This window comes from Sphaerodactylus townsendi, linkage group LG06, assembly GCF_021028975.2.
Source record: "Sphaerodactylus townsendi isolate TG3544 linkage group LG06, MPM_Stown_v2.3, whole genome shotgun sequence".
In the NCBI taxonomy this organism is placed as follows: domain Eukaryota; kingdom Metazoa; phylum Chordata; class Lepidosauria; order Squamata; family Sphaerodactylidae; genus Sphaerodactylus; species Sphaerodactylus townsendi.
In genome coordinates, this window is record NC_059430.1 from 11309119 (window position 1) to 11319308 (window position 10190).

General features: G+C 43.1%; 1 long non-coding RNA gene across 1 annotated transcript; it reads left to right on the forward strand.

Moving 5' to 3' along the window:
* Positions 1–1448: 1448 nt before the first annotated feature.
* On the forward strand, positions 1449–8212 carry LOC125434833. The gene is made up of 4 exons (XR_007244832.1): positions 1449–2052; positions 3064–3103; positions 5325–5428; positions 7373–8212. It is a non-coding gene; the product is annotated as an uncharacterized LOC125434833 (long non-coding RNA).
* Positions 8213–10190: the final 1978 nt, after the last annotated feature.

Below are 10190 nucleotides of genomic sequence, written 5' to 3' on the forward strand. Positions count from 1 at the left end.
AGGGTGCGGCTCCATGAATTTTCTTTTCCGGGGAAAATGGGTCCAAATGGCTCTTTGAGTGTAAAAGGTTGCCGACCCCTGTGCTAGGAGGAGGCAGTTTCTATCCTGACTCTCCTCTAGTCAACAAGGCCAAGAGGTAGAGCTGCTTTCCATCCAATTAGCCGATGAAATCATGAGTCTGGATACCTGTGAGGAGGGTTTAGCAGCTGATAAGCCCCCACCACTTCATCACATGGTTAGTAACAGAGTTACATAGTTAATTGACTTCACCAGCCATGGATCTGAATAGCAGAGAAGCTATTCTTGCCCCACCATAGCGAATACGCAGGGGGGCAGCGGAACTGCAGATTATGCCCCCCCCCCCACTATTCTCAGAAGTCTCCATTTGTTAATGTCTTGATAGTCCCTGTGAATTGAGGTATAAAGCAAACTGTGCCACTAGAATCTCTCAATTTTAATTTGCTTGAAACAGATTTTGAAATATATTTTTCAGCCTTGCAGACAATATTATTTTGCTGTAGCAGTGCCAAATGGTGCTATTAGTGTTTTGGGGATTTGAACTTAAGTCAGTCTAATGATTTAAAAACAAGATTGGATATTTAATGTTCCTTTGAACAAGTTTAAACTATTTTTAAGTTATTAAAAAACAGGGTTGGATTCAGGCCAAAATGTTCATTTGTGCTAGAGCTCTTGTTACTGCAAGTGTTTACTAGGTTTATGGAAACTAATCCTAATTGCAGCAATGTCATTTTTTTAAAAAATTGTGAAAATTCTTTAAATACTTACCGTATATTCTCGTGTATAAGTCGACCCACATATAAGTCGAGGCACCTAATTTTACCACAAAAAAACTGGGAAAACTTATTGACTCACATATAAGTCGAGGGTGGGAAATGCAGCAACTGGTAAATTTCAAAAATAAAAATAGATACCAATAAAATTACATTAATTGAGGCATCAGTAGGTTAAATGTTTTTGAATATTTATTTCAAAGCAAAACAGTAAACTAGCTCTGTAAGTGGAAAAGGGAGTCAACAAAAACAATATGGTCTCAACAATAACTTGAAAAGTACAAAAACCTTAGCTCAACCAGCAACCAAGCTAAAACACAAGAGTTAAAATCCTTCAAAACTGGATTTTTGGTCAGGGGAGGAATGTTTATGTTAGCAGTGCCAACATTTCAGAGTATCTTTAGGAGGCCCTCCTGATGATACCACCCAGGTTTGGTGAAGTTTGGTTCAAGGGGTCCAAAGTTATGGACCCTCAGAATGTAGCCCCATCTACTATTGGCTCCCATTTGAAACAATGGGGATGGAGGATGGACCCTTTGGAGGTTTGGACCCTTTGAACCAAACTTTACCAAACTTGGGTGGTATCATCAGGAGTGTCACCTGATGATATTCTGAAATTTTGGTGCCACTAGCCTAAAAACTGTGGCCCCTGGTGGCTGACAAAGTAAAAACCCTAAAATATTTTTTAAAATACAGCTGACATGTATAAGTTGAGGGGGGCTTTTTCAGCACAAAAAATGTGCTGAAAAACTCGACTTATACACCAGTATATATGGTACTCAGCTCCTCATATAGGAAATTAATAATTATTATTGTTAAACATGGGAGAAGAAATCTTTTGGGTGTTATGTGATCTGGGCTGGGGTTCCAGTCTACTCTAATATCATTGATGAAGTCAGATATGAATGCGCCATATGATGATTAACTTCTGTTTCTTTTTTTTATAAAAATGGCAAAGTTCTGGTAAATATTTCTGACCAGTAGAAAATGTCGATGTGGAATTTGTGAACCTTTCCTTAATTCTGCTGAACGTAGGCTATAAAACATCTCTCCACTAATGTCATAGGATCCAGATTCATCTGATTCAGAAGAGAGTAGCAGTGGTGGTGAAGATGAAGACTCTGATGAAAAAGAGACAGACAAGGAAGAGGTGGAAGAAAATGCAGCAGAATTTTATGATCAAGCATCCAGAAGTGAGGGACGGAGCAGAAAATCACCCGACAGCACAGAAAGGAATCAAGTGACTGTGGAAACCATAAAGGTAAGTCATTTATTTTCAGTACCGGTAAGTGCTTCTTTTAGAATGCAGAGGAGACTATCCTTTTATCCAATCACTGGTAGTCACATCCAAGAATTAAGCAGCAGCTTTGTAGGTCTGTGATCCAAATAAAATGTCAAATAAAACCTTATAGGTGAATTTTTGAGGTATAAAGTAAACTGTGCCACTAGAATCTCTCAATTTTAATTTGCTTGAAACATATTTTGAAATACAGTTTCAGCCTTTCAGTCAATATTATTTTGCTGTAGCAGTGCCAAATGGTGTTATTAGTGTTTTGGGGATTTGAACTTAAATCATTCTAATTATTTAAAAACAAGATTGGATATTTAATGTTCTTTGAACAAGTTAAACTATTTTTAAGTTATAAGTCAGATGTATTGCATCCCTACCTGTATTTCCGCTTGTGTTCAATCAGTTTCTGGGCACTGTAATACATATGGAGACAAGCAGTGATGGGATCCAAAAATGTTAGTAACAGGTTCCCATGGTGGTGGGATTCAAACTGTGGCGTAGCGCCAATGGGGCTGGGTGGGGCACGACGGGGGCGTGGCCGGGCATTCCTGGATGGGGCATTCCTGGGCGGGGCTGTGGCAAGGACACAGCTGCTGCGCCGGTCCTTGGGTGGGAAACGAATGCATGCACGCGCAGGCTGCCACGCATGCCGGTGCACCTCCTGCTAGACTGCTTCAAGTTCTGCGTGCTACTGCTGAGAGGAGAGGCGTAACTAAGGCAAAAATCACGTGGCAAAATCACCAATTAGTAACCCCCTCTCGGCACACACAAATAATTAGTAACCTACTCTCGGGAACCTGTGAGAACCTGCTGGATCCCACCTCTGGAGACAAGCAGTGGGTGTTGCAAAAGATCTTGTTAAAGCAGAACTGTCCATTTATGTTTCTGTTCGTGCATTCTTGAATGTAAGCCACTGATGTGCCACACTGAAACATTTATGTCTTCATGAATTTTACACTTTCTTGTATATTTGATTTGTAGAAAGAAATGGCCACTCCAGAAGGAGAAATAACTCAGCAAGGTGGGAACAATCATGCTAATTTACCTTTTGACTTTTCACTAACTCATCTTTGTTTTATGAAATGCTAAATAGCTAAATGGGTTTCCTTTCAACAAATGTCAGACAGCTCTTTCTGGATCCAAAGCTGTTATAAACCACAGGTATCTGGGCTTGTGCAGCTCCACCTCAGCTTGTATGATACAGCTCAATATTATGGTGTCTGGTAGGTCTGTTTCACGCAACCACTTTTAATGCATTTCCTGAGCTCCTCTTTTTTCCTTTCAACTGTGGGATGTATCTTCTTTGCTTCAGTGACATAAATGTCATCGTGAAATTGTATTTTCGCAGCATTAATGTTGAAAAAACCTAGGCGGAAGGTCCCAGTTTCGACTCTCAGCATCTCCTTTTAAAATGAAAGAGTCCTGAGACCCTGAAAGGCCCGTCAGAGTGTTATACAGAGTGGCCCATCAGAGTGTTATACAGGCCCGTCAGAGTGTTATACAGAGTCCATGATTGGACTCTGTATAACAGAGCTTTAGGGTTTGTGTTAAAAGTCTTGATTAGATTGGTCTGATGCCCTTAATATTACAGTGAATGCAGAAAAAAAAATGGCATGCCCCTCTGCCCTTGCCACGTTGCCACTGTGGTCTGCTTTGCATCAGAAAAAGAACTGATCACTGCCAATTTTAAATTAGAACGAGAAGCAAAACACTTAAAGTCAACTATATTAACTGCCTAAAATTGCAACCAGTTGCAGGAAACTTTGGCCCTTTCCGCACAGGCCAAATACAGCGCCCTGGGGACGGCAAAAACGCCGTCCCCAGGGAGCTGTTCGCATGGGGGGCTTCACAGTTCGCACGGGCCAAATACAGCGCCCTGGGGACGGCAAAACCGCTGTCCCCAGGGAGCTGTTAGCATGGGCTGCTTCGCAGCCAGGCCACCCTCGCTCCTCCCCAGCGGCGTGAAGCTGCCATTTTTGGAAAATGGCGGCTTCCAGCCACTGCTGTGTGAATGGCAGCGGCTGGAAGGTGCCATCCCTTCCCTCCTTGCCCGATCGACCTACCTTCTCTGCGACCATCACTGAGGCGTCAGCGAGAGCCTGGTGACACATGCCCCGCCCTGCTGACATAGCGAAGATGCGTGCAGGAGACAGGAGGAAGCCCAGCCGCGTCGCCCGAGGCCAGAAGACGGAGTCTACAAAGAAGGTAGGTCGATCGGGCAATGGCGCTTTGCGGTGCCGTCTTCCCTTTCATTACCGGGACCGGTTACGTTATTGAAACTGATTCCGAAGATGTTGAAATTGGCGTCGTAATGCGCCCGACCCAACCCCAACGCGTCGGCCCGTCTTGAAATACGGCCTTTGTTCTACTTGTCATTCAAACTGTTTCTAAGAAAGAAAGAAGAGAATTTGAGAAGCAGATTTTTAAAACCATGAAGACAAACTGTGGAATTTACTATCAGCAGATGTGGTGATGAGTATAGATTAGATAGATGCATGGAAAATAAGTCCATTAGTGTCTGCTAGTCAAGACGTTCTGATTGAGCAACCTTCTGAATAGCATGGCTAGGAAACAGCATTAGAGAAGGACCTCGGCCTCTGTGCTGTTTTTTTGGCTCTCCATGGCAGCTGTTTGTCAGCTGAGTGAAGCTGATGTTGGACCAGATGCATCACTAATCCTATCCAGTAGGGCTGTTATGTTCCGTATGCTTGATATATGTTCTGTCCTATAAAGAATATTAAGATTTATTATGTTGGAAGCATCGCATGGCAGAACGCAAGGAGTTATACACAAAATCAGTGATTACCTAATAAAATCATTGGGTAGGTCTGTATTGCTCTCATATATGGTGTGTTCTTTTAGTTCATCTGACCCTGGCTATATGCCAACTTTTTGCCATCTGGAGGTGCTCTAACTAATGCAGAATAAAATTATTTTCTATGATACAAAGAGCTCAGAAACCTCATTGAGCAGGTTCTGCCATCTAATGCCTGTAAAATGGCTAAGCCAAGCACTTAATATAGCCATCACTATTTAAACCCATTCTTCCATCAGAAGCATCTAAAGTCCAATTAAAAAACAACAACTTAAAATAGTTATGTGCTAAATAACACTAACATTCTTGAAATCTGACTCTGTCATTTCAGTGTAACCCAATATCCCTCGGGCTTTATTATTGTATCTTTGTGGTTGTGTTTTAAATACTTGAAAACACATCTTCTAATGTATTATGTTGTTTTTAGAGGGTGAGAATACAGAGGTTTGTGCCATGAAGAGTTCTTCAGGAGCAGTTACAGACAATAATGCTGACGGCACACATGAAAGACTACTGGGGAAGAGGAAAATGGTAAAATTAAAAAAAAATCATGTATAACTTGACAACAGAAAATGAGAAAACTGTTATTAGTATCTGACACACCTAGGATCAGAGGTGGGATCCAACCAGTTCTCACCACTTCTCTAGAAGTGGTTGCTAATTTTTTCTGAGTGCCGAGAAGGGGTTACTGAAGCAGCCTCCCTGCCCAATAGGGACTGGAGGTGCGTGTGTGCGGCGGCACCACTGTTTGAATCCTACCACCATCGGAACCTGTTATTAAAATTTTTGGATCCCACCACTGCCTAGGACCGTGGTGGCGAACCTTTGGCACTCCAGATGTAATGGACTACAATTCCCATCAGCCCCTGTCAATTGGCTATGCTGGCAGGGGCTGATGGGAATTGTAGTCCATAACATCTGGAGTGCCAAAGGTTCACCACCACTGGCCTAGGATCATGTAAAGAACTTTCCTTCATACGTTTCCCCCCCATCTTTCTTTCTAAATTTTGGTTCATGAAGAAATTCCCATTCTGCATTTTTGGTTAATTAATGCTAAAGTATGAAAATCTGTCCTTGTATAAACGTCATATCCAGTGATGGCAAAAATAAGAATCTACAGGCGTTCTCTGAATGAATGCTCAATTCTGTTTTTCACTATCACCTTCCTGTGAACTGAAATAGTGATGTCTGGGGAGGTTTGTACTACATTAATGCACATTTGAATTGTTCCTTGTCTGTTAGAAACTCAGATAAGAAGTTATAAACATTATCTGACCTGGTTGTACGATCTAGGATTCCAAAGATTTAAAGATTTTTTCAGACATTTAAAGTTTTTTTTTAAACTGCTTTTATTTAGGTAGAATACATTTACAACAGTGTGTTATATACCAAGTAAGTTTTTCTTCTGAAAGCAGAATACTGGTAACCTTTGGCTTGAATATCACTTCGTTTTCTGTGGCTGTAAAAATGTTTTGCAGTCTATTTGGATGTTGTAAACAAACATTTGGTAGCAATTATCATAAAGTGTCATAATCCTTTGTTGTCTGTTACAATAACTAATTAGGAATGTTGCTCTAATTAGGAATGTTGCACCTACCTCACAGGGTGTTTGTTGGAACCGGGTTTGATTCCCAGCTCTGCCGCCTGAGCTGTGGAGACTTATCTGGGGAATTCAGATTAGCCTGTGCACTCCCACACACGCCGGCTGGGTGACCTTGGGCTAGTCACAGCTTCTCGGAGCTCTCTCAGCCCCACCCACCTCACAGGGTGTTTGTTGTGAGGGGGGAAGGGCAAGGAGATTGTAAGCCCCTTTGAGTCTCCTGCAGGAGAGAAAGGGGGGATATAAATCCAAACTCTTCTTCTTCTTCTTTTATCCTACTTCTGTTGACTTCAGTCCTAAGCATAGTTATGTTATTTTAATAACTGATCTTCTACACATTAAGAAGTGTCCCCCTAAATTCAATCAAATATGATTCCAAGGAATCATGGATTAAGCTACAGATATATTTGATCGCTTTACATATGTGTCGATAAATATGTGTAATGTTCTCTAGGCTATTTCCTTCTAAACTGCTCCTGCCCCTCACTGCTCCTGCTTTGGCACTGGTACAACAGAGCTCCTCATATTGAGGGGCCTGCCATCCCCCCTTCTTGGGGTGGGTTTTTAAATTGAGCCTGGACGCCTCTTGTTTAATTTGCTAATTGTTAGCCGCTGTTTTTGTGTATTTTAAGATGTTTTATTGACGGAGCCTATGTTTGTATTTTACCGGATTTGCTCCTTTTTATTGTTTATATATTATGTTGTTCACCGCCCGGAGCCCTTTGGGGATCGGGCGGTATAGAAATTGAATAAATAATAATAATAATAATAATAATAATAATAATAATAATAATAATAATAATAATAATAATAATAAAGTAATGCATATACACAGACCTCAGTTTTTTCAATATTATATCTTCTTTGTGTTTTAGTTTTCTCTCTTTAAACTAAAGTCTTTGCGGCAGAAGAATGCACACAACTGTAATGAAAGCAGCCTTGAAAAGCTACCTCAGAGTGAAGCGGAAACTGGAAAGCAAGCAGGCCTACCTCACAAAGATAGTCAAGATGAAAACCAAAACCATACTGAGCAAAATCAGAAGGAAATGTCACCCACAAATCAGGGTAGAAAGACATCCTCCACGTGTGTAATACTTTAGTACCGAAGTGTCTGTAATGAGAAGTTTGCGTATGTGTGATGGCGGAGGTGACTCGTTTTGCAAGGAAAGACTGCAATTTATACTTGAAAACAATAATGTATGTGCATAATGATTATAGTCCCCCCTCTAAAATTAGCATGTTTGTATTAATATATTTTGGTGGATTCCGCATGGGCCAAAAACAGCGGTGTGAAAACCATTTTCAGACTGTATTCTGTTTACACCATTTTCAGACTGTATTCACGCCGCTGTTTTTGGCCCATGCCGAATCCACCTCTGATTGTGGACCAACTCTCTAGTATTTATTAGTCTTCATAGTTTAGATATTGCAACAATATGCTTATCACAGTCTTGCTGAAACGTTGTGGCCTTAATTCTCAGTGTTTTAATAAAAATATATTTTTATATGTCGAAAGCTAGATTAAGCCATTTTATAAGTTTTCCTGAACAACTTTATCTTTTGAATCTATAACTGTAAATATGCATTGTAAATACTCTTGGTTCAGCAAGAGAACCAGAGGAATGGTTATTTAAAACGTTTATTCTCTAGCATGTTTGTCTTTCATAAAAGAAGCAATAAAATTCATAAATATTGAAGTGTTTTGTCACTTCAGGGACCCGTCTCATCCAGCACACTCTCTTTTTAAACTGCTACCATCTGGCAGACGATACAGGGCCCTCAGAACTAGGACAAAGAGGCTTAGAGACAGCTTCTACTCTAGAGCTGTGGCTATGCTAAACTCCGCTGCTTCATATTGATGTATTTGGGGCTATGTAGGGATGGGTGGAGGATGATGATGTATGTATGAGTGGAGGATGATGATGATGTATGAGTCTGAAATTGCATGAGTCTGAAATTGTATGAGTCTGAAATTGTATGAGTCTGAAATTGTATGAGTCTGAAATTGTATGAGTCTGAAATTGTATGAGTCTGAAATTGTGTGCATCGAGGAATGCTGCTGTAAATTTCGTTGTGCGTGCACAATGACAATAAAATGCTTATGCTTATGCTTATGCTTATGCTTATGCTTAAAAAGTTAGCATGGTCTAACTATGACTCCAACTAAGCAACAGCTTCAACACAGCCTGGGAGTAATATCACCATTAGTACTACCATGACCCTAACTCTCAGCCAGCATATTTGTACCACTGATACCTATACAAGTAGCGGGGAGGAGGGGGGGCAGAGGCGACAAAGCCCATGTAAGTCAGTGGAATTATGCAATTGACTACACTACAAGACAGTTAAGAACATAAGAACATAAGAACAAGCCAGCTGGATCAGACCAGAGTCCATCTAGTCCAGCTCTCTGCTACTCGCAGTGGCCCACCAGGTGCCTTTGGGAGCTCACGTGCAGGAGGTGAAAGCAATGGCCTTAAGAACATAAGAACTAGTCTGCTGGATCAGACCAGAGTCCATCTAGTCCAGCTCTCTGCTACTCGCAGTGGCCCACCAGGTGCCTTTGGGAGCTCACGTGCAGGAGGTGAACGCCAATGGCCTTAAGAACATAGAGCAGCCTGGATCAGACCAGGAGTCCATCTAGTCCAGCTCTCTGCTGCTACTGCAGTGGCCCACCAGGTGCCTTTGGGAGCTCGCGTGCAGGAGGTGAGCGCGGCTGGCCTTAAGAACATAAGAACTAGCCTGCTGGATCAGACCAGAGTCCATCTAGTCCAGCTCTCTGCTACTCGCAGTGGCCCACCAGGTGCCTTTGGGAGCTCACGTGCAGGAGGTGAAGAGCGCCCGATAGCTATGGGCAAGAGCAGCCTGCTGGATCAGACCAGAGTCCATCAGTCCAGCTCTGCTGCCTGCGCCAGTGGCCCACCAGGTGCCTTTGGGGAGCTCGATGCAGGAGGTGAGCGCCAATGGCCCTTAGAACATAAGAACTAGCCTGCTGGATCAGACCGAGTCCATCTAGTCCAGCTCCTGCTACTTCGCGGTACGGCTGGAGTGCCTTCGGGAGCTCGCGTGCAGGAGGTGAAGCGCAATGGCCTTAAGAACATAAGAACTGATCTGCTGGATCAGACCAGAGTCATCTAGTCCAGCTCTCTGCTACGCGGTGGCCACCAGGTGCCTTTGGGGAGCTCCGCGTGCGGAGGCGGTGAAGCATGTGGCCTTAAGAACATAAGAACTAGCCTGCTGGATCAGACCGGGGTAAAATGGTCAGCTCTACCTTCGCCAGTGGCCCACACCAGGGTGCCTTTGGGAGAAGCTCCGCGTGCAGGAGGTGAGCGCCAATGGCCTTAAGAACATAAGAACTAGCCTGCTGGATCAGACCAGAGTCCATCTGGTCAGCTCTCTGCTACTGCCAGTGGCCCACCAGGTGCCTTTGGGGAGCTCCGTGCAGGAGGTGAAGCGCAATGGCCTTAGAACATAGAGCAGCCTGGATAGACCAGGGAATCCATCCTAGTCAGCTCTCTGCTGCACTGCGCGGTGGCCCACCAGGTGCCTTTGGGGAGCTCGCGTTGCAGAGGTGAGCACTTAATGGCACTTAGAACATAATAAGAACTAGCCTGCTGGATCAGACCAGAGTCCATCTAGTCCCAGCTCTCTGCTACTTTCGCCCAGTGGCCCACCAGGTGCCTTTGGGGAGCT